At 33.3% G+C, this 10,696-nt stretch overlaps 1 long non-coding RNA gene across 1 annotated transcript; it reads left to right on the top strand.

Moving 5' to 3' along the window:
• The first annotated feature begins 1,138 nt into the window (after nt 1-1,138).
• LOC126713008 (uncharacterized) lies at nt 1,139-7,026 on the top strand. Its single transcript, XR_007651246.1, has 2 exons — nt 1,139-1,273; nt 6,679-7,026. It is a non-coding gene; the product is annotated as an uncharacterized LOC126713008 (long non-coding RNA).
• Nucleotides 7,027-10,696: the final 3,670 nt, after the last annotated feature.

Consider the following 10,696-nt stretch of genomic DNA (forward strand, 5'->3'; position numbering starts at 1 on the left):
GGTTATTCATCTCATAACTCCCCCTATTATTAAGGAGTCCGTAGGATTTGGAGTCAACTCCTGTAACTGCCGTGGGAGTTATGTTTCTTGACTATCGTTTCTATAACTGTCGTTGGAAACGATTCATCACTAAAAGGCCTAATTTCCTTTATTAAGTGTAGAGCTTGTCCGTCCAAACGCTTCTAAAGGACGGATGAGCTTTTTAAGAAACCTTATCCGTCTAAACGCTTCTAAGGATGGACAAGTCATTAAGGACGCCTAGGACAATCACTACATGCGCTTGGTTCGCCCTAGTTGGTCTTTCTTTGGACGAGCCATATGAACGAGCTCAGGAGTTGACGTTTTTTGTAACACCATCAGTAGGTGGTCCAACTTATGCCCATTTGAATCAAATAGCTTCTGCAAATTACTAACTAACAAAAATAAAAGTTCTAAATATTCACTAAAATATGGTAGTTAAAACGTGAATTGTACTGTGAAAGCACAGACATAGCATTTTGCCTGCTTTGCCCAAGTCACACGTACTTGATATGGGATACGCATGGGACATTGTTGCACGCATGTCCCAGATTTTTTTTTTTTTTTTTTTAATTATTGGACACGGCCTATGCCAAAAAGAGAGAAAAAAATAATCTATAACCTTGAATCTCCATTCTTCATCTTCAGTCTTAACTTTCTCTCTTTCATTTTTTGTTTTCAGAAAAACTCTTTTTTTTTAGAGTTATGTGACAGACTACCTCCTCTTTTTCAATTTGACTTTTAAGTGGCTAGCAGCTAGCCACTTCTCTCTCAAACTCACGCGTCTCTTTATTTTTTTTACACTTTCCCTCTCTCCCCTACGTTTCTTTTTTTCTTTTCTTTTTTTCAATTCAAATATCAGGATGACAGTCACATAATAGGCTTTAATATACTTGGGACATGGGCTTAAATTATTAGAGGTAAAATATTTTAGATCTCTATCATATATATATATATATATATATATATATTATAGACTCTTAAACTTTAATTAAATAAAATATGGGTCTTTCTACCCTACCCCTTATTTTTTTTGGGGGGTACGGTACCTACTAAAATCTAAACCACACAATTCTATCGACTTTAATCTCGACCGTTTAATTAAATTTAATGGTTACCAGTTACTGGTAGAACATGTAAGTGTATAAAAGCAACCAAAAAAATTTTGTGTTCCTTCAATTCTGATTTTTGAGGCGATCCAAAGAAGACGATGTCGATGCTCTTGAGAATTGAGACTGCTTCTGCAAACTCCAAGGTGTAGACACCCTCTTTCGTTCTCCAATTATAATGTATGCCTTTTGCGCATGTGTCCCCCCAATGATGAACTAATTAAATGATATGCATAACTCTCTAATATCTCTCATTTGACACTTTATTATTTTATTTTTCAGCTTCTCTATTTATTTATTCACAGTTTTTACTATCAACCTTTATTTTAATTGCATTTGAAGCTACAATTTTTAATCCATGCACACTTGTCTTTTTTTTCCTTTTCTTCATTTTTCCACAAAATCCTCAATTTTTGAAAGCTATATCCCAAAAAATCAAGTTTCGTCCCTCAAACTCCTGTTGTTAATTTAATTTAAAAATAATTGCATTTTAATTCGAATACTAACAAACCCAGCTTTAGTGGTCCCAAAAGAAAAGGACAAAATAAAACTGAATAGTGAGACATGCATTTTGGGTACAGTACTGGCAGACACCTCCCACACTAAGCAAGTCCGGCGTGCCCTGAGCTGGAGGAATTTTTTTGTCTTGGTTGTCATTCCACTGTTCCAGTCGGGGCAGTAGAGTGCAAACAAAAATGCACAGACCGATAACGGGTGGATTTTAAAAATTTTGAAAAGAGGGAGTGGGACGATATAAGGACGGAAAAATAACAATAGGGGAGGGAAAAAAGGAAGGAGGGAAAAAAGGGGAAAAACGGAGAGACCATTTTTTTTTTGTTTTCCATTGCATTCTAATCTTGAAAAAAAGCTTTCAAAAAACACAAAAGGAAAACATTGAGAGATTGAAATTTCTTGGGAGTAAATCCGGTCCTGAGGGGGGACAAATCTCACACTGTACACAGGTATTTCAGCACTTCTCTGTCAACCATTGCCGGTGGAGTATCGCGTGGTGGGAGGGCCATCCATCAGAGAGCGCCGTTGTCGTCGCCGTTCGTCTCAACGGAGTCACCACCAAATTCGTCCAAGGGAGCTGGGTATGTTTTCAACCTTCCCACTCTTTATTCTTGTGTGATTCAATGGTTTGAAGTCATAGCTTTGCTGGGTATTTGCTGGGCGTTTTGCTGGGTATTTTTTTTTTTTTTTTTTTTTTTTCAGTCTGAATGTTAAGGCTTGGCTGTCTTGTGAACAATGAATAAAACTTGTTTGTAATAAAAGAAAGCTCTGTTTTGATAACCGGTTAAGTAATGGCAGAAAGCTAAAAGAGAATAGTGGGGTTAAATCATGCATGTGACTTCTTAAAAGTTGGGTCTATACATTGAAAACTTGTGAGAAGACATAGCTTTCTTTCTTTTTTTTCTTTTCCCACCGTAGCTAGCCTCTACATGTTGGTTGGACTCATGTTGTTTCCAACAACTCTCATGATTTTGGTTTCCACAAACAAAATGAAAAAATATACTTTGTCTTGTTACTTCAAATCAGAGGCAAGTCCTTAATTTCGGTTTCCACAAGCAAAAAATAAAAATGTACTTTATTACTATTACTCTTATTATCATTATTATTATTATTATTATTATCATTATTATTATTTTTACTTCAACTCAAAAACAAGTTTATGTCTTCGGTTTTCACAAACAAAAATAAGAATATGCTTTATTTTTTTTTACCAAGTCCATGTTTTCGGTTTCCAAAAATAGATATAAAAATATACTTCATTTCCTACTTCAAATCAAAACCAAGTCACAAGCTAATCTGATTAAACCCACTTTTCTCTAAAAAAAAGTAATCCTATTGGTTCCCTTAAAATGAAATCTTCTCATGTTGCTCAGATCATGGCTTGGAAGAATTTAAGCTTACACATGTTTTATTTATATATATATATATATATATAGAGAGAGAGAGAGAGAGAGAGAGAGAGTAGTTGTTAATTTCTTTGTCATTATTTTGTTTCGTTATTAACTTGTTGCTTGTTTTTATCATCGTTATTCTGTCTTATGATTTAGCTTTAGGCCACCATGTCATAAAATCAACTACTTGCTTGATTTGGTGTAATGAATTCGATTAGTAATATTGTGCCCATCGAACGATTAATTGAATATCAAATAGTCCTTACTTATTTAGTAGAGATCGGTAGACATACCGGGCGTGCGTGGGTGCCTCATACCTTTCCACGGCGTAATTTGACCCCCGAACTTGTCCTTGGTGGACGTAGACCATTTTTCTTATCCATTGAGTCAATCAAATAAAAAGAAAGGGTTTTATTTCTTGTTTTATTTTCCCTTCAAAAAAATAAAATAAAATAAGTGGCGACTCCTCAACTTTTTTTTTCAAACTCATGATTTTTCTAATAAAAAATACTCTCAAGATCAAACCTTCATTTTCTTGAAAACCCATCCCAAGAGGCATCACGTGGCCGTGTCCACACAAGGTGTGAACTCTCTCTTCTTATTTTTTTCATTTTCAACGATCAGAATCACGTTTTTTTTTTTTTTCTTTCTTTCTTTCTTTTCATATGTGGTTTTTTGTTTCTTGGATTTGAATGACTTCAGAACCCTAAACTCCTTAAGGATATGGTTTTGGTGTTCAAATATCATTGATTTTAGATCCTTCAGTTTTATTACTGAAGCAAAATATTTGGGCTTTATTCTTTTAGTTTGGGATTTAGGCAAGTTGAAATCGAAAGTTTCAAACCAACATTTTAATTTTGCTTTCATCTTCTCTAGATGTCAAATTTTAGGTTCCACTACTTTGCGCCTTATTGGATAGGATCATTTTATTTTAGTGACAAGTCACAGCTAGGACATAGTTTTGATTACACAGATGTCTATATTTCGAAAATAACATAATTATTATTTAATATATGTCTTGCTCTATAATTTTCATGATTCTAAATGTTTTATGTTTCCACTGTTATAGAAAATGAGTTCCATGAGGAATTTGACAAATTGGGGGGGTCAAATCTCCTTTTTTTTCCTTGTTGTTTAGGTTTGGAAAAAGTTACAAAGGAAAATCCATAGGAATAGTATTCAACTATTTATTATCTACTGTAAACATTATATTATTTATGTCAACATCTTCCTCATACATAAATTCTCAATAGTCAAAATAGTTCTCAAAGCTGCAGTCCAAATGAACCTACTGTGATTTAGTTGACAAATTGTGGAGATCGTGTACTTAAATCAGCGACAAATTACTGGGAACATAAAGAATTTGATTATATTAGTTGATTCATGCTGCTCAAATGTTGCCTATGAGATTTGATGAAAATTTGGTGGTGTGGTGTCACAAAGAAAAGAGAGCTGGAGAGGCCAAGATGGTTAGAACTTAAGTGAATTGTTGGCCAGTCGTGGTTACCAAAAACGAAAATGTCTCTTAGGGGGTAGACAACTTATATTACTACGTTTTCACATTACATCTGGATTAACTTACTAAATAGTATGGTTTCAGTAGAGGCACCTGCTTCCTTAAATCTAGAGCATGCATAAAAAGCCATGTGGCATCAAGTGAGGGTTATTTCTTGTATTTTAGATTTGGTGTTGTTATTCTAGCAATTCTGTCTAAGTAGAGCTTGGCCTTTGCTTGGTACTTGCAACTACATTGGCTGCATTGAGAATATAAGGTGTTGACAGATACTGGTGCTCAACTGTCCTAATAACACTATTCTGGTGAACACATGCCAAAGGGGCCCTGTTAGTTTGGTCATTAAGAGTTAACTTGGAGTTTGCATGGTTAGAGACCTCTCTTATGGCTTTCATAAGGAATATCTTGAATAGGAATATTGGACTTGCATTGATAGTCTTACATTTTTTTTTTATTATGTAAAGTGTAAATTATTTTTAATTTTATGAGGCTTGCTTCCCTTTCTCATTGGGTATGCTATTGCTATTAGAATTTTTCTTGCTACATTCCCTTGATTTTTCTTATGGCTTTCATTTTTGGGATTTGTTACATCCGATGAGAAATTTAATTCCACTCTTTCCTTTTACATGAGATTTATGTCTTGGAAGATGGGTGCTAAATTTCCTTTGGAAGAAGTTGAAGTGATAATAAGAGAGAATATAAATAATGCACTTTGAAATCTATAGTCTTAGATTTACTTACCCAAAAAAAAAAAAGCCTTGAGATTCCAAAACCTTGGTCAGTGGTTCTAGGCATTGAGAGTTTCTGTTATGTTGGAAATTAGCATCCTTTGTGGTCACTGTGCTTCTTTAGGATGAGTTCAACATGTGCAAATGCTTCAAGGCCTGAAGTGACCATTGTACATGAGCATACCTGCATTTTTGAAAAATGCCTTAGGCTATGCAGTGAGAGCTTGTTTTTCTATTGAAATTCTTACTACATGTTCACCTTTCTTCAATCAAGTGTGATAGGTCTAACCTGTAATGTGTACAAATATATAGTGGCAATTTCAAGTATATGTTAGTGCTTTGAAGATATGGAGTGCACATCAAATCAGTTGCTAACATCTTTCATTAGTTCTCTTTATGAGTGGTCCTTTGCTTTGGGTCTCACAGATAGTACTTCTATTCAAAATTTCATAGAGTCAATTTATATGTAAATATTTTTCAGATGTAATTCTTTAGGCTACTTCATGTTTTTTTTTTTTCATGAAGTAGTCTCTTTGCAATAAAGTTATTCTTATGTATATATATGTTAGTATTTTGGATCCAAGGTATTTGCTTATTTTTGTAGTTACTACCTCTATATTTTTGTGTATTTCAAATATAGTCTTATACTCTCTTGGCAACTCAACACAGTAAAATTTTAAAATTTGTTAGTAGTGCTTTAACAATCAATCATCCAAAATGATTTGTTTTGATCGAGGTCAACTCTCAATATTCCTAGTTTTGACAATTTCTGAAAACATCAAGATGATTAACGGCACCTTGGATTCACGCATATAATCTATGGCAAGCAAATATTGCAGGGTTTGCATGCAATCTGCCAATTACAGAATTAGGAGTGGTACCTACGTAGTCTAAGAACATTCTAAATTTAATCCTAACTTCTGTTTTTACTCTCTTTTCTAGTTTGTGGAGACTGATAACTGATTCCCACATAATGCTTTTTCCTGTTCACTAAATCGGATCCTTTAGTAACAATTCTTGAACATGGAATATTATCAGTGACTCAAACAGCAGGACTATTGGAATCTGATTTTGGAACAGTCTTGTCACATAACAAAAATAACATTTCGTACATTAGGTTCATGAGATTCTCTTGCAGCTCGTGCAATTGTGAACTGTAACATTGTTGGATTTTTATTTTACTCTTTCTAAATGAACCAAGCCAGCTAGAGTCTTTCTTGAGCCATATTGAAGAAATAGAGCTCTGTTCAATGTATTTGTCTTTGAGCAGACTTTTTTGTATTTGTGGCAATCCAAAAGAAGTCTCCTTTTTTTTTTTTTTTTTTTTTGAATAACTACTTTGCTTTTGTTTTATGACACTATCGATTTTCAGCTGATACCAATAAAACTTTAATGGAAATTTGCAGGTTGTGTAGCATTGGAGTTTTCTCTAAAGGAAGCCTATTCAAATTACCTTGCTGGAACATGTACCTGCTTGGCAAAACCATGTCTGTATTACTAGCAAGCTAATGCCACTAAGATGATGTAAGGCATATCTTAAAACATATATAAATAGATATAAATAAATAATATGTCCCTATCAATCTCACACATTAATGTTAATTAGAAAAATATAAACATCAAGAAAGTGACCTCAACTATGTTATTTTAGAGGGAGGTATGCCCTGAATGTGATGTGAGCTACCAAGAGAGATACGTAGAAAGTTAATTGATATATTCAAAGATTTATGGAAGAAATCAAGATAATTCTAGCTTTTTTTTTTTTTTGTGGATTTTGTTTTTATAAATCATTTAGACACAACTTTGAAATGGTCAGTTGTGATTAGTGGAGATAAAGTGATGGATTCATATGAAAGTAATTGTACATCATTCACATTTGACTATTTCATCAAATTATGATAAAAGTTGTGGTGTTAGCACTTCAAAAAAAAAAGTTGTGGTCTTAGAAGAGCCATTATGTTATGATGGGAGCCACATATGTCTCGTGTAAAACAAATTCCTCCATTAGAAGAATGAAATGTTAGGGACTTTGCTAGCTTTTGTTTGATTCATGTTAATGAAGTGAATATTCATGGTCAAAAAACATTAAAATAATCAAAGTTTGACCAAGACCACCATTTTGAGTCCTTCAAGGCTATCACATTTTCATATATAAGAATCCTTAGGGTCTATTTGGGATCCACTTATTTTACTGAAACTGAAAACTTTTCGCTGAAAGTATTGTAGATAAAAGTAAAAATTAGCTGAAATAATACAGTAAGACCCATAAATAGTACCAAAAAGTGCAATGGGGCCCATAAATAGCAGCAAAAATAAGCTGAATAATAAAAGAAATTGGTTTTTTAATTTGGAGGCAAACACACACTTAGAGTCTATAAAACAACTTCATCAAGAAATACAAGAGCAAACATTATGTCTAAATTGCTTCTTCTTAAGTGCTCATCTACCGCATCATATTATTTATGATACTAATACATATGTCAATAGGTCTTGCTTACACTAAGGAGTTAGTGTGGGTTACTGTCAACCGCCAATATAAATGAACAAAATAGAGAGAGATGAAAATTGACCTTTTAATAGCCAATTATGTTAAAATTGACCTTTTGTAGCACTGATATGTCTTTAACGAAGAAAACATTTCATTGCTATTATGGCTCTCTTAGACTTAGCTGGTGGAGGCTTTGCTAACTCAAATAAGGCTGACAATTTTCATTATGGTCAAAATGATAAACAATGAAGGACAAAAATATTTAGTTTAAAATTTTTAAAAGGGTCGAGTTGTTTGTTTTTGCTAAAATTAGTTAATTGAGTTTAATTGTTTTTAACTTTATTATTAGTAATTATTGTGGTTGGGCTAATTTTTTGAGATATTTATTTTGTTTTAAATTTTAGATCTAAATTTTTTTAATAGCTTTTAAAAGGAGGAAAATGCTGGAACTACAGTTTTTTTTTTTTTTTTTTTTTTTTTTTTTTTTAAATTGCTATTGTGATAAGCAGTTATTAGTGAATAAAAAAGTAACTTTAGTGGTGGGCCCAAATGTAAAAGTACTGTCAAATGTGATGTTAGAATAACAAAATGTGAGGATGGAACCATTAAATTTGAGAAAAAAAAATAAAGGAACCACTATCTGTGACAAAAGAACTATCAAATGTGATGTTAGAACTGCACAACGTGAAGATAGAATCATCAAATGTGAGAAAAATGGTAAGGGAACCACCAAATGTGACAAAACAACTGTCACATGTGATATTGGAACTGTACAGTGTGATGATGGAACCGTCAAATGTGATAAACAAATAAAGGAACCATTAAATGTGAGAAAAGAACTGTCACATGTGATGTTGGAACTGAACAATGTGAGGATGGAACCGTCACCCAATTTGACAAAAGAACTGTCATATGTGATAAAAATAGACTAGATGCGATGTTGGTACTACTTAATGTAACAATGGAACCATCAAATTTAAGAAAATAAATAAAAAAAGGAACCACTATATGTGACAAGAAAACTGTCACATGTGATGTTGGAACTACACAATGTAAAGATGGAACCGTCAAATGTGAGAAAAAAGTAAGGGAACCACCAAATGTGAGAAAAGAATTGTCACATGTGATGTTAGAACTACACAATGTGAGGATGAAACTGTCAAATGTGAGAAAAAAGTAAGGGAACCACCAAATGTGAGAAAAAAACTGTCACATGTAATGTTGGAATTGCACAATGTGAGGATGGAACCGTTAAATGTGAGAAAAAAAGTAAGAGAACCACCCAATGTGAGAAAAAAACTATCATATGTGATGTTGGAACTACACAATATGAAGATGGAATCATCAAATATGAGGAAAAAAGTAAGAGAATCACCAAATGTGAGAAATGAATTGTCTCATATGATATTGGAACTACATAATGTGAGGATGAAACTGTCAAATGTGAGGAAAAAAAAAAGTAAGTGAACCACCAAATATGAGAAAAAACTGTCACATGTTATATTAGAACTGCACAATATGAGGATAGAACCGTCAAATGTGAGAAAAAAGTAAGAGAACCACCAAATGTGAGAAAAGAACTGTCATATGTGATGTTGGAACTGCACAATGTGAAGATGAAACCGTTAAGTGTGAGAAAAAAGTAAGGGAACTACTCAATGTGACAAAAGAACTATTATATGTGATGTTGGAACCGCACAATGTGAGGATGAAACCGTCAAATGTGAGAACAAAAAGTAAGTGAACCACCTAATATGAGAAAAAACTGTCACATATGATGTTGGAATTGCACAATGTGAGGATAGAACCGTCAAATGTGAGAAAAAAGTAAAGAAACCACCAAATGTGAGAAAAGAACTGTCATATGTGATGTTAGAACTACAAAATGTGAGGATAAAACCGTCAAGTGTGAGAAAAAAGTAAGGGAACTACTCAATGTGACAAAAGGACTGTTATATGTGATGTTGGAACCGCATAATATGAGGATGAAACCGTCAAATATGAGAAAAAAAAGTAAGGGAATCACCAAATGTGAGAAAAGAACTGTCGCATGTAATGTTGGAACTGCACAATGTGAAGATGGAACCGTCAAATGTGAGAAAAAAATAAGGGAACCACCAAATGTAAGAAAAGAACTGTCACATATAATGTTAGAACTGTACAATGTAAGGATGGAATCATCAAATATGATAAAAAAGTAACCTGAAGTAGCAAGTTACCTACTAGTGGGTACCGTACCCCCCTTTTTTTGAGGGGGGTACCGTAGAATTACTCATAAAATATTCATTATTGCTCTTAAATTGATACACGTATCTCTGCCATATATGTATCCTAATTTTTTAGAAATTGTCGTATCACTGTGTTGTACCCATACCCAATATCCATATCCGTGCTTCCTAGTTAATAAGTAAACAATCTTTTAATCAATCTTTCCGTTTCTATATTAGTTTCACAAAAGTTTTCAATAAGTAAATATACATGCATGCACACATACCTAAGAACACTACATTAAAAACTGTGATATTTTCTATATATATATATATATATATAAATAATAGATTAGATTAACATGTTTGCTTTCATAGATGGCCCATCTTCAAATATAAAACCATTTCAGCGCATAATGCTTCATTTCCAGTTGGAAAATGTTAGGACTATAATTTTGCTACAACTTATTCACGTGGCAAGTTATAAGTGGCAGAGTAAAAGTGGTGAGTTCATGTGGGTTTACAATTCCACTACTCACAACTCACCACATGAATAAGTTATGGCAAAGTTGTGACAAAAATTGTAATCATAACATTACTCTTCCCAGTTACATCACCCGGAATCCTTGCAACTTATTCCATGCTTGGCAACGACATTGATATCAATTCCTTTAGTAAGGTAATAGAACAAAAGTATATAAGAATCCAAATAAATGCATTAAGTTAATG

Source organism: Quercus robur, chromosome 2, assembly GCF_932294415.1.
Source record: "Quercus robur chromosome 2, dhQueRobu3.1, whole genome shotgun sequence".
NCBI classification, from domain to species: domain Eukaryota; kingdom Viridiplantae; phylum Streptophyta; class Magnoliopsida; order Fagales; family Fagaceae; genus Quercus; species Quercus robur.